At 41.5% G+C, this 26,022-nt stretch overlaps 1 long non-coding RNA gene across 1 annotated transcript; it reads right to left on the reverse strand.

Annotated features, from left to right (window-relative positions):
• Window positions 1–1,916: 1,916 nt before the first annotated feature.
• LOC123460044 lies at window positions 1,917–23,422 on the reverse strand. Its single transcript, XR_006636758.1, has 3 exons — window positions 23,201–23,422; window positions 3,411–3,513; window positions 1,917–2,048 (listed from the first exon to the last, which is right to left on the reverse strand). It is a non-coding gene; the product is annotated as an uncharacterized LOC123460044 (long non-coding RNA).
• Between the last annotated feature and the right edge of the window lie 2,600 nt (window positions 23,423–26,022).

A 26,022-nucleotide genomic window follows, 5' to 3' on the forward strand; every position in this document is an offset into this window, starting at 1 on the left:
GTCATGCCTTTTTTTCACTCATTTGCGCTCTCTCGGCGCTGTGCACATGGTGTTTGGTTCAGTTCCAGGACTCTGTGTTCCTGTTGCCAAATTGACTGACAAAATATTAATAAAAACTGAACATACATAGCATCGTGCTTCTTTCATCTACTGATTTTTTTTTTTTTTTCAGCTAGCAGCATCCCGGGAAGACTTTGCTGGCCTCAGGAGTTTAAAAACTCGTCTGTACTGTAACTTGAAGTAATTGTTCTTGTGATTGAAACTAACAACTATATAATGCCTGCTAGGCATCATGCCAAGACATGATTTGATTTCTGCTTAAATTTGTAGCTAAGTTGGTTTTATAAAATGTGCCCGCATGTCCTAGGCAGTATGAATGCACTCCCCAACTCTATTCACCCACAAAAAACAGTACACACTTATCTATGGAGTTGGGTGTCTTTTACTTTTTGGTATATTTGACCTTGTTGCATTTAAGGATGAACCTTCTAAGGCTAATTAGAGAAACATAGCTGCTGATAAGCTTTTGCCAAATGTGAAATGCCATATCCAGATGCCTTTAGGATATCCATTAAAATACCCAGAAAAGGGGCCATGGTATTTATCAAATCAAGGAGACTCAGGCTAAATAAGAGTGAGTTGTTTTATGCCATTAAGAAATGAGCAGACCTGTCAGGAAAGTGCTCAGCATAAGGTAATGTCAAACTTGCTGGCATAACTTATTCACTGCGGGGCTCCCATCTGTGAAGTCACTGGGGAGGTGACTGCCTCCGTGTGATTCCTCAGATTTGTCAGCTAAATTAGATGCCCAGAGGCAAAGCCAACTGACAGGGGCATTGTGGGACACTCCTGGAGGAATCAGAATCCATAATCCCACGAGGAAGTTCCATTCACAGTTTTGTACATGCTGCTGCTTGGGATCACATCAGCTCTGGAAGAGAGCAAGTGAGAAGAAAGCAGGCACGTGGCTCCCTCCACACTGCCGGTAGCACCGTGTCTCCTGCAAATTTTGTACGGCAGGACAGGAGCTTTATTTTCTTCTGAAGTAGGGAAGTCCCAGAATAGTGTTTTGGGAGAGGACTTCATAGGATTTTAGCAATTAGATTTCTTGGTTGGAGCGAGGCAAACTAACATCTGGAAGGTTATGTCTGTGAGATGCTGACTGAAATTTTGCCAGTGTTACCTCCTGACATACCAGTCTGAGGGTAAAAACAGGGAATAATAACAAAAACTACTAAATCTCTGTTTTGATCTTGATCTTCCTCTTCCTCCTCCTCCCCACCCCCCTTCCTCTTTCTTCTTTAAGGTCTTACTCTAGTCCAAGCTGACCTAAAATTCACTATGTGGTCTCAAATGCATCTGCCTTCCCAGCGCTGGGGGTAAAAGTGTGTGTCACCACACCTGGTTCTGTTTTGATCTTCCTTAGCAACTCGAAGAAAGGCAATCATTTAATTTATTAAAATTAGCTTTGCTCTTTCTTTTTCATTGCTTTCTTTTTCTTCATTTGTCCCAGCATTCTTTACTAGGGGAGCTTCAAAAGGCCTTGAATATGGGGTGAGGGTATCTGGACTCAGCACAACTGCACATTTTCCCAATGCTCTTCCTCTCCTACCATCTGCACTGAGCTGAAGTCCTTGAAACAAATTGAGAGGTGTCAACTCTTCTCTTGTAGCAAGTTATTTTTCAAGAAAAGTTTTTTTTTTTTTTTTTTTTTGACTGGGTGGGATAATTTACTGGTAAATTCTAAACTTCAACCAAGTAACATATACACAGTCAATAAAAACCAGCACAAAGTATGCAATTGTGGGGATTAAAACAAACAGATAGTCATATAAAGCCAAAATGCAGGAAAAGTTTTTAATTAAGTTTTTTAAAAATTATTATTTAATCAGAGAGGAGAGCAAGCAGGTGAACAAGAGAGAAAGTGAGGGAATTGGTGTGCCAGGGACTCCAGCCACCACAACTGCACTCCAGGCCTGTGCAGCATCTTGTGTGCGTGTGCAATCTTCTGTGCTTGCATCATGGTGTGTGTCTGGCTTACATGGGACCTAGAGAGTTGAACATGGGGCATTAGGCTTTGCAGGGAGGCACCTTAGCCACTAAGCCATCTCTCTAGCCTCAGGAAAATTTTGAGTCTCAATATAACCAGATAAGTCTACTTCAGATCCAACCAGATGTTTCTGGGTCACAGGATAGACACAGAATCAACTGGGGGAGTGTGGCCCCTTCCTCTTCAGAATAGCTGTTAGTTGACCCCAGGAGTCAGTTATTAGGTGGTGAACAGTAAAGTCTGACTGGACTATGGTGAGTGTTTTACTCTAGACTCCACAGAAGCATACCCAGGACAAGGAGTCACAGTGTAGTGGTATATTTTGGAGGTCATTCCAAGAAATCTTGGTCGTGGAATCTGGAAGCTAGACCAGAAGAAGAAATGAAAGGTCCATAAAGTTTGTGGTATTGAGCTGCCCTCACTCTGGAGGTGAGTATAAAACATACTTCAGAGTTATCACATCTGAGAGATGAGGAAGTTGAGGTATTTTTTTTCTGAGACAATCTTCCAATGTTTCTAAGGACTGTCTAGAACTCATGTAGTCCAGGTTGGCCCAGATTTCATTATCCTTCTCCTTACACTTCCTGAGTTCTGGGATCCTAAACATGTGGCGCCACATCTGGATGATGAATGTATTTATTACCCAATCTCTTTTGTCATTAGAAGGCTGCAACACTTCTGCTTACCTAAGCTGAGTTTCCAGATAAAAATCAAGCCAAGAGTCAGCTTAAATGCCTCAATGGTTAGAGAGGAGTGGATGTGTGTGGGGCAATGGCTGAGGCCCTTACAGTGAGAGTGGGAGGCAAACTAAATAATCAAAATTACTGGGATAGCAGCTCTGGGAGATTTTTCATATCAGTGCATTAACAAAATACATCTCAGAAAGAGAGAGAGAGAGAGAGAGAGAGAGAGAGAGACTGGTAAGTGAAAAATTTAAAACACCTGAAGTTTATGTCAATTTCTGCAAGGTAACTAGTTAGTCACTTGCCCTTGGGTGGGTGTCCAAGAAGTTTTTGCAAAAGAAGAGAAATTTGATGGACAGATAGGCTCAAAGAAATCTGATTGTACAATACACTTTGAAATTATCCATTGTGGACTTAATCTCTTTGCACAAACCCAAGAGTCCTTAGCTAATTCTTTTCTCAGTGAAGGAGCCAATCAATGTTCTTTCAGGGGAGAAAATTACTAGAGAGCCTAGTATGTGTTTTGATGCCCTAATGAGGCACTATGAATTACCCAACCCAAACCAATTAAGTCTCAGCCTTGATAGAGGGCTACCGAGGAGCTAGGGCATAGCTTGCATTTAGGGCAGAATTAACTGCTTCCATAGTCTGGAAACAGGCTTGGGGGAAAGCCAAACCTTGTAGGCGCTCTGCTGTCCTGAGAGCTGGCAGCCAAAATGGGATCCAGCCCACCGTGAGTGTTGACGCTTTTGCTTCCTTGGCCTTAAATTTTAAAAATGTCTGTAAAACATAAAATATGTTTTGAACATTACATAAGGCTATTAAGATGGGGTGAGTCATGAAAACATGCTATGTCAGAGACAATAAAGTAAGTGAAATGGACTGCCATTGACTAGCCGCTTGACCTTGGGCCAGTTGCTCAGTCCTTTCTTGTCAATCAAATAGGAAATTATAGCGCAATAATGTGGTTTTGGATTGCAGCTCAATAAGTAAGCTCTAATCTCTCAGTTACGCCTTACTGTACCATGGGAAACCATGCACTTATTTTCATTTTAATGCGATCTCATTCAGTGGACTGTGACTTTCCTAAGCACCCAGCACAATGGCTGGCTTGGCATAAGAACTCCAAGCTATGTGCTGAATAAATGCAGGAGTGAATAGCAGATGGAGGAAGTTATTTCAAATACTGTGATGCACCTAGAAATATGTGAATAAGTATATTAGCAACACAAATACCTGCCTAAAGTGAATGAAGTCTATTGAGTTTTTATAGAGCATGAGTATATTACAAAGATAGAGAAAACAGCAGGAGTAATGTCACTGGTGAGAGAGCTGTGCTGCTTGGTGATGGAGATACAGGCTCTGGAGTCCCGTGCCCCAGTCTGTACCTTTGGCTTTGATATTTCTGGCTAGCTGAGTGCTCTTCTTCAAGTTACTTAACTATTCTGGACTCAAGTTTATTCTTTCCACATTTGTCTTTTGTGATAAAAATCATCACTCTGAAACATCTGGCATGCCTTGAGAAACATTTTATTACTTAGATGAACGCAGTTTAAGCTGGTCACTGACACATACAGGTTGTATGATGATGTAACAAGCTTCCTTATTGAATTGCTTTTAGATCTACTGATGAGTATCTAAGCAACGTTTTTTCCTCATATCTTTTTTTCCTAACTTTATGATCCACTCCCTCCATGTAGCTCCATAATTCTTAAGAATATTAAGAGTATTAAGATTATCCATGTTTGGAGACCCTTGTTCCTGTCTTTATCCTTTTCAGGTGATGGTTGTGGACCACTGGACTATGTGGAGGAATTTCATATCCTCTATGGTTTAAACGTGAGTATTCTCAACTTTTCAGTGCTCAGATTCTCCTATTGATGCTCTTGTTAACCATTTCATATAATCTCACCTTGAGTAACTATGCTGAAGTCATCTTCTGCTAGCTATGTGCTCCTTTGCAAGTTACTTGAGGAGAGACAAAAGGAATGAAGAGAAGAGGGAACAATTTTCTGCCACTGTAGACACTCAACATCTAGTATCTGTGTTTTGTCATTATGGTATTAGACACTGATTTAGGGACACTCCTTATCTCCACTTCCTTTCCCATTTTAGACATGTGTTTTGAGCATTCATACAATTGAAAGTTGTGAGCCTCCAAGTCTTTTCAGCACAGCAAAGAGGGTGGCTGAAAAAGTCTATCATTTGGATTCCCATTAATCCTTGACCAGTAGATCAAACCTCTCTCCATTCATCTCTAGGTGGGTGATAGCTTACCCACCTTCCTGAAATGCAATTTCATTATGGGGGCCATTTGTGTCTGGCTACTTTCTCTTGAGGGAAGACTATTTTTTTTTCCCCATGATGACCAAGGAAATGATCAATAATTCCTTGTTGCAGAAGTCCTGGAAACCTTTCTGCTTTTAGGTCACTTTGCATATTCAAAGGTTACTTTGAATAAAGGCTACTCATGGAAAAACTTTGAAGAAATATATACCTTATCATCTACTATGAATAATTAAGTGCTCAGTGTTTTTTTTAATAAATTTCAAGTATCCTTAAGAACATCTAGTCTAATTTCTCTTCATTTTAAAGAAGAGAAAATGTAAATGTTGGTTTACTATAAATTTCTATCTTTATAAATATATTGCTGGTATTTTTGGATGGCATAAGGTTTATCTGGATGTGGGCAGAATCTAAAAATTATATGCTTGTAGGCTTTTGTACAGAGTGATATTACAAAAGATTACTTAAGATAAAGCAAAATTCACAGTTGAAGTTAGGTAGCTGCTTGGTGAGGTAGTGACATGGCATAATGCCTAATATAGCTTATTTTTATTTATTTATTTTTACACCCACGTAATAGCAAAAAGACACAATGACATGGAAAGCCATAAAACCAAACAACTCTCCCATTTCATTTTACAGCACAGGGCGGGGAAAGGCACAATTTGGTATCCTGACCATTTTTATAGGGGTTTGGAGACAGGTTAGACATGTCTGAAATATGTCCTTCAATTCTTAGAACTCTTTCAGGCATTCCTGCTGAAGGATGTTCCTTGGAGAAATACTGCTATAAATACAGGATGTTTTCATTACTGTATGTGGTTGATTCAGCCTGTTGGCTACATGACATTGAGAAGAAGTGCCTGAGAAACGACTTCATATAGACCGCGTTCAAACAGTCCCCAGAGTCCCCCAGATTAGAATGACTCTAGTGGGAGCGCTTGGAAATGAATGTTCATATATCACTGAGGTCTTTAAAAACAGGTTTCGGGTTCTGTAGGCTGTCTCTCTTAGCACAGGGAAATGATGGAATGGGAGTATGTATGGAGATTAATTTCTGCCTATGAAACTTTCCACTTCTCCTTATTGAGGAAAGGGACAAAATCAATAACTCAGATAGCAAAACAAAAACAAGCAAACAACAACAACAACAAAAAACCTTCAGTTAGGGCATCTAGTGGGAGGATTACTCTGGGAACAAATGGTAAATACAGGGACACACAGCATAGGTTCATCTGGTATGCATCTTTGGGATGATGGGTCACATGCCCACAAAAGGGAAGGTGAATCTTTTAAAAATTATTAAATATCCCTTAATTAATGGCTCTTAGAATTTACAAATATTTTTGTCCTCTATATGAGCCTCAAAATAAACTGGGAAGCTGGGTGCTATTTAATGAATGATGCCTGAAGCTCAGACAGGTAAGAAGGACATGCCCAAGGTCACACCAACTATAAGGTCCTTAGGGCCTTGGAGTTCCCGTCTGCTGCTCTTTTCACCGTCCCACACTGGCAACTAAGATACTGCCTCTCTGTTTCTGTAATATTGCCAGTGTTGTAAAAATATTACAACCCCCACCTCGCTGATCAAAGATTAACAACTCTTTATTGAATAGAGATTTTATGGCATGAAAGCCAGAGGGATATGGCACTTTTGATACAGGGTGGGTAAGGAATTGAATGAGATGTGTCATTTAGAGAGACGTTGAGTTGGCAATTAAACTTGCAGCAGTTTTGTACTGCTCACTGCAAAAGCATAGAAAATAATGAAGATGCTGGTGAAAAGCTGAATTGTAAACTGAAAAAAATTATTTACTATAGTTAAATTGGTCTGTGAACAGGATAAAATTTATGAACAATGTAAACCTTTGCCTACCATGACAAAGGCAATACAATTTTATGTGCCAAATAAAGCTAATTACCATCAGGAAGGACTTTCTTCAGTATCTTAGCTTGTTACTTCTAAGTAGCATAGAAATTTCTGTCTGGGGCTAGAAAGATGGCTTAGTGGTTAAGGGGCTTGCCTATGAAGTGTAAGGGCCCATGTTCAACTCCCTCGATTCCATGTAAGCCAAATGCACAGTGACGCATGCATAAGGTCACACATGCACACAAGGTGGTGCATGCATCTGGAGTTCAATTATAGTGGTGCACCAAATCTCTCTATATATCTTACTCTCGCTCTCTCTCATAAAGAAAAAGAAAAAAAGGCCAGTCTGTTGGGCTTCCCTCCAAAAAAATTCTATCTGTTTAGTTTCGTAGCAGACTAAACAATTTAAGAGCCATTGTCAGAAAAGTTTAAGAAGACACAGAGATAAATAATGGAAGGACTAAATTCTAGGTTGAGATGGACAGTTCATCATCTATGCACATGTCTGCTTTTAAAATTTTTATCTTTATTTATTTGAGAGCAACAGACAGATAGAGAGAGAGAGGGAGAATGGGTGTGCTAGGGCCTCCAGCCACTGCAAATGAACTCCAGATGCGTGCACGCCCTTGAGCATCTGGCTAACGTGGGTCCTGGGGAAATCAAGCCTCCAACCGGGGTCCTTAGGCTTCATAGGCAAGCGCTTGACTGCTAAGCCATCTCTCCAGCCCACATGTCTGCTTTTTAAAAATATGTTTCATTTTTATTTATTTGAGGGAGGGAAAGAGAGAGAGAGAGAGAGAGAGAGAGAGAGAGCAAGCGAGCGAGAGCAAGAGAATGGGCACACCAGGGCCTCCAGCCACTGCAAACATGCGCCATCTTGTGTTGTACTTGGGTCCTTTGGCTTCGCAGGCAGGCAAGTGTCTTAACTGCTAAGCCATCTCTCCAGACCACATGTCTGTTCTTTTGAGAGAATGTTCGTAAGACTGGATTGAGGGTTGGTTTCTGGGCATTTCACTGGAAGCAATAACAGAATCTGGTATGCATGATGATACTGCAAACTCATTATGGCAAGTAGTTAACAGATGAGTCCTGTGTCTCCTGTATGGAGCTAACCTTCACCCACCCATGCTTTCATTCCTGCTTATATTTGATTTTCCTTTCCACCACCCTCATCAGCATAACTTCTCCAACATCATCTTTTAAGACAGCGTCCTCACCTTCTTTCCTCCTTTTCTCATTTTCAAATATTAAAAAGTGGGTAGGAAATAAAGAAAACTTGCTACAAGGATGTGTACCCCTCATGCCAAATAAGTGGAAACATTAGTTTTAAAGTAAATGTGACCAAAATTTTACTTAAATTTACTTCTAACTCACAAACCTCCTTAAATCAGGAAGACCAACTGAGTGGCAGATCATTGGGTTTGAGAAATCTAGATCTAAGAATATACTTATTTAAAGCTGAAATTGAAAACACAAATGCTGGTTTAGTAACCCAGTGAGACTTCACTAGTTCAGATTAAATTGTGGAAAGGACTGAATTAGTGAAAAGTCTAAATTATACTACATTTTGTAAAGAAGTACAGATGTGACCTTTAATAACTTACAGAAATAAAACTGGAATAAAGTCAGCAAAATGTTCCTAATAAAGTTGTTTTAAAAAAATCAAATGAAAAAGAGTACTTTTTGATGTTCATGCTAGCTGCTTTCAAGTAAATGGATTCAGCAGTATTCAGGGTATAGTCCTTTGAAATAGCAAGCCTTTGATAAATATTTATTGAATGAATGCATATGATGTGCCAGGACTGCAGTAGGCACTAGACATATAAACATGAATAAGTTCTGAGCTTTCATGGACAAGAGCTCTCTCTAGGAGAGAAGACACATGGATAGGAAGTTATAATGCATCCTATATGGAAAAATGTCAAGGTAGAAACAACTTACATTTCCTTTATTTTTTGAGAGGGAGGCAGATAGATAGATAGATAGAGAGAGAGAGAGAGAGAGAGAGAGAGAGAGAGAGAGAGAGAGAGAGAGAGGGAGAGAGAGAAAGGAGAATGGGTGTGCTATGACCATCAGCTGCTGCGAAAGAATTCCAGGTGTGTGCGCCCCCTTGTGGTGCATGTGTGACATTGTGTGCTTGGTCATTGTGTGTCTGGCTAGGCGGGACCTGGAGTTCCAATGAGAGTTCTTAGGCTTCACAGGCAAGCACCGTAACCAATAAGCAATCTCTCCAGCCCCAACTTACGTTTTCAAAAAGCACGAGGACTTTTCATAAATGCTTTTCACCACATCATGCTTACATTATTCGTTTACATGATAAATATTTTATGCCAGATAATGTCCTGTCACTATTATAATCTCATACAAGCAGAATGTGACTTAAAGATGGCTTACTGTGGAGCAATAAGAAAGGATTTTTTTTTTCCCCATGTTAAAGTTGTTGTGGGGAAATCACATGCCATTTTAGACATCATTTAGTAAATATTAGATAACACTTAGGGGTAGTAAAAGTGACAAATTAAGCCTGGTGGTACACACCAGTAATCTCAACACAGGACACTGAGGTAGGAGAATTTTCAGTTCAAGTCCAACCTGGGCTACATAGCTAGTTCATAGCCTGGCTAAGGTACATAGGGATATCCTGTATCAAGAAAGGAGGAAAAAAGCAACAGGGTATGTGGGTTTTAAAAACAGACATATCAAAAGCTACTTTTCTTTTTGTAAAAATAATGCTTTAAATCAGAAAATTATATTCCCTTCCCACTGCCTACAAACCATGACCCTGTATACCACATTGGACATCATATGTCTTTCTCTTCAAATGGTACTGTAATGGATGGTCTTAAGTTGATATTTGCCTTACATTGTCACCTTTGTGATTCAGAATATGTGTTATGCTTTTTCTATTATTTTACCAGAATTAATACTGCTAATAATAATAACTAATAATAATGAAATTGCTCTCTACTAAAGCTTAAAATTATTCTGGCTTAAAGATATAATCTTTACAACTTAGCTATTATTATCTTGATTTTAGCAATAATGAAAGTAAGATCTAGAGGTGAGAAGTAACTTACCCAAAGTCAAGGCCAATAAGAAAATGGCAGCCTTTGAGTAAAAACCCAGTTTCCTCAGTTCAAAAGCTCTTCACTAACTCCAAAATGCATTGTGTAATTTTCTCATTTAATTTGTAATGCTATGGAACATTTTAATTCTTAATTCTTTTTTTTTTTTTTTTTTTGAGGTAGGGTCTCACTGTATCTCAGACTGACCTGGAATTCACTATGTAGTCTCAGGGTGGCTTCAAACTCACTGCAGTCCTCCTATCTCTGCCTCTGGAGTGCTGGGATTAAAGGCATGTGTCAGTACACCTGGCTTAATCTTTATTTTTTTATTTAGACAGAGGCTCAGAGAATTAAATGCCTTCCTCAAAGTATCTGGCTATATCAAAACCTCCGAGTTCATGTTTTTTTCCACCACAGGTTGTATTTCTGGCATATAAAACTAATATTAGCCGAACTATATTGAATGCCCAGAGTCATGCCCTAAGGATCATTTAAATATATTAAATGCTTTCTGGTTTGTCAGAAAATATTATAGGGCTAGAATTAAGAAGGAAGTATTTCTGATAAACAAAATAAGGAACTTCAGTTAGACTTAAAAGCTAGAGTCCTCCACCCCCCACTCCAAGGCAGGGTCTCGCCCTAGCTCAGGCTGACCAGGAATTCACTGTGTAGTCTCAGGGAGGACTTGGATTCTTAGTGATACCTCTACCTCTGCTTTCCTGAGTGCTGGGATTAAAGATGTGCACTAACACACTAGGCCAAAAGCTAGAGTTTTATTTAAACATAGATTTATTGAAATATGGTTCACATCATATAATTCACCCAATTGAAGCCTACAATTCCATGGTGTTTCTTATATGTGCAGAGCTTTGTCACTGCAGAACACTGTGATTGCTCTAACGAAAACCACCATGCTCAGTAGCAGACATTTCCCATTTCTCTAGAAACTTTCCAACCTCAGGCAATCACTGACCTACTTTCTGTCTCTATGAGTCTGTCTGTTCTACATACTTCATGTACATGGAATCGTGTAATGTGTGGTCTTGTGTGACTAACCCTTTTCATTTGGCATGGTTTCAAAGTTCATCAATGTAACAAGTATCAGAACTTCATTTCTTTTCTGGAGAAGTAATGCTCTGTTGTGTGGCTATATCCCCCCCCCCACTTTTTGACTCCACCCACTGCTGGGCATTTGTGTTGTATCACCCTTTTCAGTGTTATTAATAACATAACTACAAGCACTCACATGGAAGTTTTCTGAGGATATGTTTCATTTCTTTCAAGCTTGTGATTAGGAGTGGAAATTGCCAGGATATATCACAACCTTTTATGTATTAGGCTCTTTTTCAAGGAAGCTACAATTTTATATTTCTATCAGCAGGATATGAAGGTTCTAATTTCTCCATATCCTGCTTAATACTTGCTATTATCTGTCTTTTTGATTCTTGCCATCCTAGTGGGTGTGAAGTGGTATCTCATTATAGCTTTGATTTGTACTTTCTTGGTGGTGTTGAATACCTTTTTTTGTGTGTGTGTGTTTATTGCCATTTGTATATCTTCTTTAGAAAAATGCCTGGTCATATCCTTTGCCCATTTTTAAATTAGTCTAATTTGTCTTTTTACTACTGAGCTGTGACTTCTTTCCATATTCTAGATGCAAGTCCCTTATTGGAAATAAGGTTTATAAATATTTTCTCCCCATTTTTGAGTGAGTGCTTTATATAGTCTCTATATAAATTCCTTATCAGACACATGATACAAATATTTTTCCTCATTATGTGGGCTGTATTTTTTCCTAAATATTTTTATTTATTATTAGAGAGAGAAAGGGTATGGGCATGCCAGGGTCTCCTGCCAGTGCAAACAAACTTCAGATGCATGGGCACTTTATGAGGGTACTGGGGAATTGGACCCTGGCCATCAGACTTTGCAAGCAAGAGCCTTTAACAATTGAGGAATCTTTCCATCTCCTTTTCCCATTTCTTCTTATTCTTCTTCTTTCTCTTCCTCCTTCTTCTGTTTTTGCTTATAGGGTCATACCTAATAAGCCATTGCCTAGTACAAGGTCATGAAAATCTATATGTTTCCTTTGTTCTCAGAGTTTTATAGTTTTAGATCTTAAATTTAGACCTTTCACCCATTTTGGATTAATTTTTTGCACATAGTCTGAGATAGAAATCTGACTCTTATTTTTCTGCATGTAGCTCTATAGTTGCCTCAGCACCATTTGTTGAAAAACCCATTGTGGTAGTTTGAATGTATGCCCCCATGGACTTAGGGGTTTTATTAAAAACTGAGTTTGCAGCTTCATCCCCTAAGGAAGACTCCTGCTAAAGGAGGGTGTGTTTGTCATTACTAGAATTTCCCCTGGATCTGTAAATTTGACATAAATCCCCTCCTTCCATAAACTGTCTGTCTGGATATTTGTTCCAGCATTATGGAGCTGACTATGACACCCATTTTTCCTTGTTAACAGTCTTGGCACCCATGTTAGAAATTAATTGATCAAGATATTTAGTTTTATTTCTATACCTTGGTGATCTATGCCTCTCCCACATTGTGTTGTTTACTGTAGCTTTGTAGAAAGTTTGGAGTTAGTGGGAACCTTTTTCCTTTACTTTTCCGTTTCAGGAGCATTTTGGCTGTGCTAGGTCCTTTGAATTCCTATGTGCAGTTTTGAGAAACCAAGTTTTTAAAATGTATTGCATCAAAATAGTTATTATCTTAGTTAATTAATTAATTAATTAATTTTATTTTTTTAAAAAAATTTTTATTAACATTTTCCATGATTATAAAATATATCCCACAGTAATTCCCTCCCTCCCCACACCCACACTTTCCTGTTTGAAGTTCCATTCTCCATCATATTACCTCCCCATTACAATCATTGTAATTACATATATACAATATCAACTATTAAGTAGCCTCCTCCCTTCCTTTCAATTTTATTTTTATTTATTCATTTTCAGGGAAAGAGAGAGTGGAAAGGAAGCTACAGAGTGACCAAAAAAAAAAATCTACAAAACACATCTCTGGCAAGGAAATTGTATTAAGAGTAGAGAATCAGAACTAACAAATCAATGAGACAAATGCAGACCAAGGAGCTCCAATAACGACTGCGAGCTGGGGGAGTCAGGGACTGGATTCTCTTCTAGCACCCCGGAATGAGCGCAGCCCTGCAGGTACCTTGAACTTGGACTTCTGGTCTCCAGAACCGTCCAGGATGCGAAGTTATGCTGTGTTAGGCTAGCAGATGTGCAGCGATTTGTCACAGTAGGTACAGTAAACAAATAAACAACTTGTTACTTGTTAGCGTCTCTCCTACTTCTCTGCTGAGGTTGATAATTTCTTCACTTCCAGATACCGCAGAAGCAGGTAGAAGTGGCGCTGGTCTGCATTGCCGACAGACTGTGCCTGAGCAGCAGGAGAAGCCAGGTGAAAGGATTTTCCACTTATACCGGCCTCCCTGCAAAGTCAAGCAACCTGAGGAGAAGACAGCAGGGATCAGCGGAGCAGCTCGTGAGGAAGAGACAGTGTCTCATGGAACCCAGGCTGGCTTTGAACTTACTATATAGCCTAGGCTGGCCTCTAACTCATGGTAGTCCTCTTCTCTTAGCCTCTTGAGTACACCACTGTGCTCAGCAAGCATGTGCTATTTTCCAGGAACTCTTATTGCTAGGGTAGCAGTGGTAACCCCAAGACAACATTTCTCCTCTCAGGCTGACCTCAAACTCACACTGATCTTCCTACCTCTGACTCCTCAGTGCTGGGATTAAAGGTGTGCGCCACCATGACGGGCCTAAGTGCATCATCTTATGGTGGTTGTCATTATTGGTCTGGTGGGGCTGATGACGATAGGGTGGTGGCTATGGTTTTATTTTATTTTATTTTTTGTTTTTGGAACAGGGACTCAATATAGAGTCCCAGCATGTCAAGAACTCTATACAGGCCACATTGGTGTTGAAATGGAGACTTCTACCCTTGCCTCCCAAGAGGGAGAGTTGAGACAGTAGTTTGCTTTAAGTACTTAAGTACATTGCGACATTGTCGGCCCCTGGCTATTCATACACATAGCGTTCGGACCCCTGGGCAGGTTTCTGCCACGCTGAGTCTAGGCGACCTTAACTTGGTGATGCAGGCAGAAAGCTTGAGAAGTGTTTGCTCCTTGACATCAGCTTGACAATGGTCCTACTTGGAAGCCAGCTGTTGTTCCTTACAAAGGCTTGACCTTGACCACTGACCACTGGACATCCATGTGGAGGAAGGAGGATAAAGGTCTATTTTGAGTGCCTCAGCTCCATCCAAGCTCCCAGAGCAGTGCAACTCAGTGAGTGACTTCAGCTATACTATGCCAGGCAGAAAAGACGCCTGACAGCCCAGCCAACCCACAGGCTTACCTGTGAGAACTAACCACTAATCCACTACATTTTGGGATGGCTTGTTACATAGCAAGAGTAATGAAATGAGTGAGAGATGGGTGAATAAATAAGGATTATAACTTCAGCATGTGATTTGTTATAAATAATATTTGGTCATAACATAAAGAATGTGTAGGAGAAGTTTCAGAGATCAGCGTGGGCACATTTTGAAGTCCTTAAAGTTACACATATTTCTGAAGGGTTTTCTATATGGTAATGCAAGAATTGACTATTTCTTATTGAGAATGTTATGCAGGAGGATCAACACCATTCAAAATAAATCTCAAAACTTGGAGTTAGAAGACCTGAATTGGAATTAAGACTCCTTTTGAACTCAGGCAAAGCATTGACCCCAGTTTCTCCTTCTTCAATCTCTCTCTCACACACAAGGTCTCTTGATAGCAGATAGTTGCACCACTTTTGTGTCTGGCTTTTACTTAGATGGTGGGGGACCAAACCCTGGCTGACAAGCTTTGCCAGCAAGTACCTCTACCTGCCGAGCCATTTCCTCAGTCTTGAAGTCTTTAGATGTTATCTAAATGTAAAGCATTGCTGTGAAAACAGAATCTATTTTGATGACCACTTGCTTCCCAAGGTCTTTGCTCTGCTTCAATGATGTGCTGAAGGCCAGGTGGGGAGACATATGACTGCAATTTCAACACTTGGTAGGCAAGAGGAGAAGAGAAGTCTCCAGTTCAAGGCCAATGTGGTCTGGATAGAGTTCCTGACTAGCTGTGACTCTATACTGAGTCCCTGTTCCAAGAAAAAAAAAAAAAAAAAGAAAGCAAAAATAAAACCATAGCCACCACCCATCACCAGCCTCACCGCACCTTTAACCCCAACACTGAGGAGTCAGAGGTAGGAAGATCAATGTGAGTTTGAGGTCAGCCTGAGGCTACATAGTAAATTCCAGGTCAGCCTTGGCTAGTGTGAGACCCTGCTTTGAACCAAACCAACAATCAAACACACAAACAAACAAAAACAGGGTGATGCACGTAATGACACTGAAGCACATGTTGCTTGCATAGCCCTGGCCTGCCTGCACATCCTACTGGTGTGGTCTGTATTACACATTTTTTTTTTAAGGAAATTTATTTAACATTCATTGGGACCACAGTTGTGTGGTTCTGAATAATCCACGAAGTTGTCTCAGGAAGAGGGTATTCTCTATGCAATAAGGAAGATCGACACGGACGAGCAGCCTTATTAGTGGAAAAAGTCACACACCCAAAGCTTCTGTCCCATTAAGGGAAAATCCCAACATATGTCATGTCGCATTAATAAATACTGCATGTGCAAAGTGCCCCTTACATTAACAGCAAATTCCCCAGTGGAAAAATTGATTTGCTTTTAAATTTTAATCTCCTTTTTTTTTTTTCTTTTATAGATCTGGATTAGCTCTTTTTTCCCCTTCCTTCTCCTCTGCAAAGAATGTTAGTTTGTATAAGAAATGCATCATTTTCTAAATCAAACAGCAGAGAAACAAGATGCAGAAAAAAAAAAAAAAAACAAGGAGTAAGGAGAAATAAAAGGGAAAAATAACAAATTGGTCATTAAACAGAAAAAGATGCAGAAGATAAAAGAGAAGGAGGCCAGGCGCGCATCTACCACGTCGGGCTTCGGTGCAGATGTAAGTGTAAAATGGTCCACAAGTCCTGTAATTGAGAAAATCTATCAAATGTCCTGACAGCTGCTCAGGCATTTCCAGAAGCAATAAAACTTGAATTTATTTCACTCCTAGAAAAAGGGGCAGTATCACCTTCTGGCGGCTTTAATGAAATGCCATAAAATTGGAGGAAAAACTGTGTTGTAAAGTCATAAAAAGGTAGTCGGAAGTGGATTGCTGGAAGTGTTGCAGGAAGGGGTGGTGTGTCTGAAGAGTGACCAGAGGGCATCACTGGCCTTTCGCTGTGGTCACAGCCATGCCTGCAGGTTTCCCTGGGGTGGGGCTGTTTTCTGACCCCATAGCACTGGCTGCTTGCGGACTGGTGGAGGGTCTGATGAAACGTGCAGCTGCCCAGTCCCTTCTACCACATAGCAAATGGTTTCATCACTGGCTGACTTTTCCCATGCCAGGCCCACACTAAGAAGCTCTCTTCAAGGTTCACCACCCCCTTTTGTAGTTGGAAGGAATAATCTGCATTTCTGCAGAGAGAAGTAATAGGGTGAATTGTGATGGATGTTCCCTAGCCATCAGGTCACCTATCCTAGCTGAAAACCTGGGTGGGGAAGCTTCCACTGCTCTGGGTGCTGGTGGGGTAGGACTTAGAGCCATCACATTCAGACATGCCTACTCATTTCAGACTCTGCCCCCTTCACCTTCTCCCAGTTCCTTCTGGCCTCGATTCTACTCCCTGACAACGTATCTATGGGGTTCTGTCTCTTTATGGCAAGCACCTATGAGAGCTGGTGTTATGGTTTGAATGTAAACTGTCTTCCACAGGCTCCTCTTGAAAGCTTGCTCCTCATTGGCTGGAGCTACTTTGGGAGGTTGCAGACCCGAGGACGCCAGGCCTTGCTGGAGGAAGGAAGTCATTGGGGCAGGTTTGGGGAGTGTATTATCCTTGGTTGCTTTTTAAAAATATCTTTTATTTATTTGCCAGGAGGAGGGGGGGGAGGGAGGGAGAGAATGGGCACACCAGGGTCTCTAGCCACTGCAAACAAACTCTGGACACATGCACCAGTTGTGAATGTGGCTTATGTGGGTCCTGGGGAATTGAACTTGGGTCCTTTGGCTTCCCAGGCAAACACCTTAACTGTTAAGCCATCTCTCCAGCCCCTCCCTGTTTGCTTTCTAGCATCCTCTTGGCTTTCTGGTAAGCCAGGAAGTGAACAAACAGCTCTCCTCTGCCTTGTGCTCCCTTGGCATCCGTTCTGCTTAAGTGAGACCAAGCAACCAGAAACTGAACTCTCTGAAACCATAACCAAAATAAAGATTTCTTCTGTTGTCTGTCAGACGTTTTAGTCACAGCAATGAGAAAAGCTAACTAACAAATCAGGGGTTGTCTCCAAGTCCTTGTTCAGGATTTCTGCCCCTTGCCTCATAAGTTGCACATGTAGCAGTTCCTTAGATGCCTCCAAGGGCTTATATGTGAAGTTTTGTTAGAGTTATTAAAAGATAATGTTCAAAAGAGATGGGATTGAGAAAAGAATTCTAAATGGCTGCAGCTGTAAGAAACTTTTATTATTATTTTTAATTCCTAACTAAACTGATCATGGTGGTTCATGCTTTTGAGCCCAGCACTCAGGAGGCTGATGTAGGCAGCTCACTGTGAGTTCAAGGCCAGCCTGGGCTAGAGTGAGACTCTACCTCAACAAACAGGCAAGTAAAAACATAAATACCTAACAAAATAAATGAATTTAAAAAAATGATTACTTAGGGTTGCTACAGTGATGGAAGAGGCTCAATGAGGTTAATGAAGTTAAAGAAAAATAAAATGAATTGGGAATTTGAAGAATGGCAGCCAGTTATTTTCCCCCAGATAAACTAACGGCCTTGAGCTGGTGGTATAAATGGAAAATTTCCATAGCACAGATATGACCCAAACCATAGGTTAAAGGAGTATCAGTGAGAATGCCAATCCTGGAGAATCTTGTGAGTACTGTTATTGAGTTATGACTGTCACTTGGGCATGGTCTTCAGTGGAATAGGATATAAATTTCCCCAAGGCAAGACAGAGTGCTTGGAAGCCAACAGAGTTTAGTGATCATCCTTTCACTTTTCTGCTCTCAAGTCCTTTGTCAGCTTCAGAACTGGGAAGTCAGCTATTAAATTAGAGAGGAAAGAATGCCAGGCTCCAGATGTGGCTGCCTCACACTCCTGACTTTAGCCAGATGTACTCAAACCATTGCATTCATCATGATTAGAGTGGAGGTGGTAGCAAAGTGTCACATGTCACACCCCCAGGAATCCAGATTCTGGGCCCCTCTGTATGGGAGATTCCCCTACAAAGTAGAGAGAGAGCCACTCCTCAAGAGGCAGGGAATAACAGCAAAAGCTCTTCCAACGTCCCATAAAAGGAGACATATATTTCATTTTTATGGAGAACTGATCCAAGCTCTAGCTTCCCATGATCTCTGTGAGGTCATTTAAAGTGTTCTTGGCCCAACAATATTGAAACAGACACCCTTAGACTGGTAGTTATGCTGTTCATGTGTGCTTGCTTAATTGCTTTTGTGAAAGGGTCACTTTTCTCTACTTTCCCTTTAACTTCTTTGGGTCAGTCAAAAATGTGACTGGGCATGGACTGGATAGGAACTATAGGAACTGTGAAGAAGGCATCAAGGAACCATCTTGGATCTCAGCAAGTTGTGAGAACACATCAAAGGGTTAATCATCAAACATTTATGAGTCAAAGCTCATGGGGTGGTGGGGCCTGTCCAGCTGGGCTAAATGCTATGAGGGAGGTCCGTTAGGCTGAGCCATCCAGGTCTAGGCAACAGCTGGTCTCCCAGGTAACACAGAGGTCACAGATGATCACTGTCCTTCCCACTTAAATCTTTAAATCATCTGTCTTGCACGATGATGGAGATTAGGCTGCTGGTAACGGAAGGCATGGGAGCCTGGAGCTGCTGTGTATGTGTGTGTGTGTGTGTGTGTGTGTGTGTGTGTGTGTAAAATGAGCGTGCACCTCCCTCATGTCTGTCACAGCCCGCAGTCCCCATCACGGTAACTGGCTCTGTCAGGTGTGAGTGGAGCCATTGTTAGAACATGATTGGAAAGGAGAGCAGTGTCCTGTGGGTAGTTTAAAAGGGCCATACTTACCAGGAATGATTTTACTTAAGGCCATAAACTATCCTCTGAGAATCTTTGTCTCAAAGAGAGACTTTTTTGCTGAATGAGATGATTGTCACCACCTGGATTGAATGGTCTCTTCTCCCATTAGCTAAGACCAAATGGACATTGACAACAAAATGGGCCACTTGTAGGTTCTAGGTGTTTCACCCTGACCAAACACAGTAGGTCACCTGACAGCGTGTCTTTCTATTAAGGCGAGGATATTGGGATGGCTTGAAAAGAATACTCTAGCATTTTAACTGATAGCACCCTGCTGATACCGAGAACACATTGCTATCTGAAGTGCTTTCAACTCATATTCTTCACCTTGACAGGGGAGAAGAATGTTAGCCCCCTCTCAGTTCTTTTCAGGGGTGAGGCCGGAAGGGCGGGGGAGGGGAGAGAGAGGAAGGCACCTCAATGAGAATCAGGAACAATTTTGGTTCATTCGGAAGTTGAGGAGACTTATTTTCCAAATGTATTCTCTTGAATCCAGATTCTTCCAGCAGATGCTTCAGCTCTGCAGCAGCCTCCATCTGTAATTCAATTTCCCTCTAACCGTGAGGCTGACATCTGTTGCAATGCAGATACAAACTCAAGTACCTGCAATTTCTCTGTCAAGTTCAGTGTCATGTTAAAGACTGTGAACTTTGCAGGGATGGGGAGCAGACACCGCTGCCACAGGGCTGCAGGCAGCAAGAAATTTAATGTCTTTTTCATGGTTCTGATGTCTCAGCATCTTTTCCTCTGACACCGAGGCTCTCGTTAAAGGTTTTCAAGGGAACATAAAGTGTTTATTTAATAGTGCAATTAATTGTCTAGCTTCTCTTCTAGAGCTGCCTCAAGTCAGTGCGTGCTAAGACTTAGCAAGGTAGCAGAGACGATGTCTTTAGATTCTCTTTGACAGGGTGCATTGGATAGATTGCCATGCAATTCTCTGAAGTATCTTTGTAAAAAAGCAGGGCATGCTGCATTTAAAGATGCTGCTCTTTGTCCTCCTTTGTGATTTGCTTCCCCCAGCATTAGCATAAAGCAAGAGTATTTGAAATATGGCTTGTTTAATCATTGGTTAATTCAATAAAATGTTTGTTGAGTCTCTGTTCTGTGACAGTAGTATGCCAGATTTGGGGAATAGAAAGGCTCGTAGGCTACAGGGTCTAGCTTCAGGAAATTTTTGTAATATTTTCTTTTAGAAAAAAAATGCACTGAGTCTTCTTCAGAGTGTCAGGGTAAAGGAAATGAGAATTTCATGCCCAAGGAAAGTGTACAAGTTCTGGTATGAATGCAAACCTGATACTGGGTTTACTATTCTCTGCTGATTCACAGCAGAGTGAGCATCGTCTCTATATACCAATTAACTCGAGGGTGACAGGGACAGGAAAAATGGAATATTTTTTTCTGATCTTTTCTGGGCCTCCCACTACAGATTATCTGCTCACACCTAAGGCATGACACTTGATTATCCATGTCATTTTTTTCTTTTTAGTTGCAGACATCAAAACCAGGACATTAGACATTCTAGGTAAACATTTGACCACCTACATCCTCAGCTCACCACACCATTTCTTTAGATGACTTTGCTGGGGCTATGATGGAATCATGAAATGATCCAAACTTTTGAAAAGGTTGGCCGCAACATTTAAACTGGACAGCATTTCTACACCATCGTTTCCATTCAGTACAGTGTTATCAAAGGGCTTAGTGAGTTTCCTGTCATTTAAGTGACTCAGGGATGAGTCTTGCTATGAAAGCCAGCCTGGCTGTGATGGATAATAGGAGATAGGATTGCAGATTGTGGTCACCAAGCTGTTGGAAGGTGGGTGGTATGGTTTGAATGTTTGTCCCATCTAAACCTTATGTTGGAAAATCAGTTGCCATGGTGGAACCTTTATTAGACATTCAGGTCATAAATCTTCCACTCCCATGAATGCCCGCTCTTGCTCTCTCTCTCTTTTACTCTTTGGCCTTGTGATGCCCTGTGCAATGTTATGATGGAATAAGGAGGCCATCACTAGATTCCAGCCCCTTGATATTGAACTTTCCACATCCAGAACTATGAGCCAACAATATGTCTTCATTGTAAATTCCTCAGTCTCAGACATCCTGTTACAGCAGCATGAAATGGATTGAGATGGTGGCTCCGGTATAAGAGAGATAAAAGAATCACTCTACAGTTTCTCAGGGAGCTTCATTTAATATCCTGTGAACTGTTTGTCCTGGCTGAAAATGGTCTACCTACATGTCTTATTGGGCTTGCATTAGGTTCAAATTTTTCTTTTTACATCAGTTGTCAGCATGTAAAGGCTGGGAGGTTTCACACTGAAAATTTATACTGTTTAAAATGGGAATATCTCGCAATACAGGGCTTAAGCTGTTACATGCCACAGAAGAGTTGAGAGTTGGAGCTGAGTTCCTGTTACCTCCTTCAATGGGATATGCATTTTTTAGTCAATGGCAATCCCCACTACACTGTAATGTCTTACACCCTGTAACACACTTCATTGTTTAATTATCTGCCTAGTCCTCCAGTCTATATGACTCAGTTATACAAAAGATAATTTTAGTAAATCAGTTAATCTAAAAGTTTTGCTTTTATATTAGGTCACTGATCTATTTCTGTGAACTTGTTATGGAAGAAATGAAAATAGTCGTGCCCACAAGAGGAGAGAGAATGACATGCAGTAATTAGAAACATTGCCTGGAAGAAAACAGACATTAGTCTAATAATCCAGAGAAAGGAATGCTGTGGATGTTCTTAGTCATCCCACTTCTGAATTTTGTTAGTTGGAAGTCTCAGGAAAAAAAAAAAAACATCTTTTAAGAAGGGAACATTTGTAGGAAGTGAAGAATGCAGCTATTTAACACATCTAAGTGTGTCAGGCATTTGTATTCTAATCATATTTTCAAGAAAAGTCTCTTTGTTATGCAGAATAAGAATCCAATCCCAGGCAACAAGTGTTACACCTGGGAGAATATAAAGAGAAATAATGCTGAATAGACTATGGAGATTTGGATGGAGGATTAGCAATATAGTTCTATTCTACAGCTCTGTGGGGGCTCATCCAGAAAATCTCATGTGTAAAGACAATCATAATTGTTGAGCAATGACTGGGCAATGTTTTAAAATTCTAGGTTTAATTTAATATCGACTCTCTGGCTAGACTTGGGGTCTGGGTTTGCTTTATGAGAGAAAGGCTGACATAGAAAGCAGGAAAGGTCAAGGTCTTATTGGCATTAAATAAGAAAGAGTTGGCTACTTTCCCTAAGAGAAAACCCATAGTCCATTATAGTATCACTTTGCTTATATCTGAAAACAAGAACTGGTCACTACAGCCATACAATTTAATGCCCCCATTGATGGCTGGGGAATTCTACATTCTCAGAAGACTCAGAACACACATGGGTATGCGTGAGGGGCCACACTGGTAGTAGTGAATGGTGACTGCAAAAGACATTAAGCAACTCAGAAGCATCACAGTCTTTGCTTGAGCTTGATAGCGATGGACCACATGTTATATCTGAGACACTGCGCCTTGTGTATTTTGTTTAATTCTTCCAATGTCCTTATGAGATGAGTTCAAGTAATATGCTTTTGTAGAGATAAAACCAAGACCAGCGAGATGGCTCAATTGGAAAAGTGCCTGTCGTGCACATAGGAGGACCTGAGGTGGATCCCCAGTGCTCAGGTAAGTGCTTGGTGGTTCTAATGTCTGCCTGTAAGCCTAGCCCTCTGGAGACAAAGACAGAGGATTCCCTGAGCAAGCTGGCTAGCTAGGCAAGTGGAATTAGTGAGTTCTGGGTTCATGTGAGAAGCCCTGATTCAATAAAAAAGGTGAAGAGTAATTCAGGAAGACACCTGATGCTCACCCCTGGCTTTCTCATGTATGTGCATACACACACACATGTACATGCATGCATTTGTGTACCCACACACATACATACATACACACATACACACAACACATGTAAACAACAACAACAAAAAAAACCCCACAAAACACAAAACAAATGCTCCATCCCAAACCTGAGACAGAGATGTTAGATAACATACCAAGTTCACTAGCCTGGAAGAAGCACAGGTGGAACTGAATCCCAGCAGCTCAATGTCAGAGCCCACAGACTGACCGTCAGGCTGCTTGCACATGTGGATCATCAGTCTTCCTCCTTTGCTGTTTGAAAGAAACTGAATAACCTAAACACCTGGGGAGATCTACTGCATCGTCTCCAGGGCTAGTAGAAGACCCAGACTTCTTGTTGTTCTTACTCCAGTGCTCTTAGCCACTACTGGAGACAATCATAAAATCAGGGAAAATGGGCTCCCGACACACACAACATAAGCTCAGAAAAGGCCCTCAGAGCTGCAGAACAACGTTTGTATCACTTGGAGAACAATCTATGGCAACAGCCATACCAGACATGCCAAGATTTTAAGCTCTACCTCCAGCCTGACCCCTCCAGGCTTAGAGGCCTTGGCAGGTGGCCGGTCCTTTAATTGGCTGAGAAACGAGATCCTCTAGCAGGAGCGAGCCTCTTTTTCTTGGCTAGGACAACCTTGTGTGTGCATCATCTTTGCTTTTTCCCTCTGATCCTCAAGGGAAGAAAAACTCTAACCTTTCTTTATAACACTAACCCTACTTTTTTTTTTTTATTTTATTTTCAAGGTAGGGTTTTACTCTAGCCTAGGCTGACCTGGAATTCTTGATGTAGTCTCAAGGTGACCTCAAACTCATAGTGATCTTCCTACCTCTGCCTCCCAAGAGCTGGGATTAAAGGCACGCACCACCACGCCCGGCTAACCCTACATTTATGCCTGCCAGCCTCTCTACTTCTGCTTTACTTTTGGTGTCTTTTTGCACTCAGAATCTGTCTTCTCTCTACCCAGCCTGTCTGGGAGGCAGGCACATACTGTTGCCCTCACTGGGAGCTCAGTCTCTGAATCAGGCTGCTGGACCAACTGCTCATTGAATAAAGGTGGCCACTTACTTGCTCTGTCTTTTTGGTCACTTCACTTGACTTCCCTAAGACTCTAGTGAAAATAACTGGGGTGTGGGGAGGGGAATAGAGAGGTGGCTCAGAGGACAAAGAACTTGTCACTCAAACTGGAGCTCAATCCCCAGACTCCAGATAAAATGCCAGAAGCTGTGGCAGGATGTTGTGATCCCAGCATGTGGATGTTAATGGGGAGATAGGAGGCAGAGACAGGACAATTTCCAATAAGCCCAAGACCGCCTGGCAAGAGCAGCAGAATGAGAATCCAGAGAGAAACTGCCTCCATCTAGCCGGGCATGGTGGTGCATGCCTTGAATCCCAGCACTCGGGAGGCAGAGGTAGGAGGACTGCCATGATTTCGAGGCCACCCTGAGACTCCATAGTGAATTCCAGGTCAGCCTGGGCTGGAGTGAAACCCAACCTCAACCCCCCCCCAAAAAAAAACCCCAAAAACCATAACAAAGAGAAACTGCCTCCATCTAAGGCTTCCCTTTGATCTCCATATAAATGTGCACAAGTGCACCTGAACTCTTACACAAATAGGCACACACACACACCACAGACACCCACACATGCACAAACCACATATACACCACAGACACACATACATCTAGCCGGGCGTGGTGACGCACGCCTTTAATCCCAGCACTCGGGAGGCCGAGGTAGGAGGATTGCCATGAGTTCGAGGCCACCCTGAGACTCCATAGTGAATTCCAGGTCAGCCTGGGCTGGAGTGAAACCCAACCTCAAAAAACCAACCCCCCCAAAAAAAAACATAACAAAGAGAAACTGCCTCCATCTAAAGGCTTCCCTTTGATCTCCATATAAATGTGCACAAGTGCACCTGCACTCTTACACAAATAGGCACACCCACACACCCCCACATACCCACACATGCACATACCACATACACACCACAGACACACATACCATACACCACATACACACATCACACCACATACACACATCACACCCCATACACACCATGCACACACACCACATACACATTCCACATACATCATACCACATACACACCATGCACACACGCACATACCACACACCACACACATATGCACACACCACACACACACACACATGATCATGAACCCTAATATGGTTGGAAGACTGAGATAAACTGGAAAGAGGGACATTGGAGCTCTTGATTTCTCTACTTTTTGTTTTGATTCCATCTCTGTTCACCTTCTCCCTCAGTTTATACTCATCATCGTCACTTCAACCACTCCCTAGTTAGAAACATGATTCCTCACGCAGAGTCCTTCCTCTCCCCCGTACTAAGAAGTAGGTGGCATCTCTGGCCCCCACTGAATCGTCCTCACTGCCTTCTGTGGCTTAGGCCGCCTTCAGAAATGGTCATCTTCCCAGGTCCTTTAAAGAAACAATTTCTTTGCTATGCCTTCAGTTTTCTTCTTGTTGGCTAATCTTGAACTTCAGTAATTTCAAAGTGTCTAGTAGAATAGCAAAGTGGTCCTGGCATTAGTGTTCCTGGGTTCAAGACCCCGGGTTGCTACTTGTTGTCTGTGTGACCTTGGGCGAGGCTTTTAATTCTTTTCTTTCTTTCTTTCCTTTTTTTTTTGAGGTAAAGTTTCACTGTAGCTCAGGCTGACCTAGAATTCGTTATGTAGTCTCAGGGTGACCTCGAACTCACTGTGATCCTCCTATCTCTGCCTCCCAAGTGCTGGGATTAAAGGTGTGTGCTACTACACCCAGCTTTAACTCTTTATTTTTATTTTTTAAAAATTTTACAGAGAGAGAGAAAGAGAGATAATTGGCACACCACAGCCTCAATCACTACAATCAAATTCCAGATGCTTGAGCCACTTAGTGGACATGTGACCTTGTACCTGCCTACCTTTGTGTGACTGG

Source organism: Jaculus jaculus, chromosome 4 (assembly GCF_020740685.1).
Source record: "Jaculus jaculus isolate mJacJac1 chromosome 4, mJacJac1.mat.Y.cur, whole genome shotgun sequence".
Taxonomy (NCBI): Eukaryota; Metazoa; Chordata; class Mammalia; order Rodentia; family Dipodidae; genus Jaculus; species Jaculus jaculus.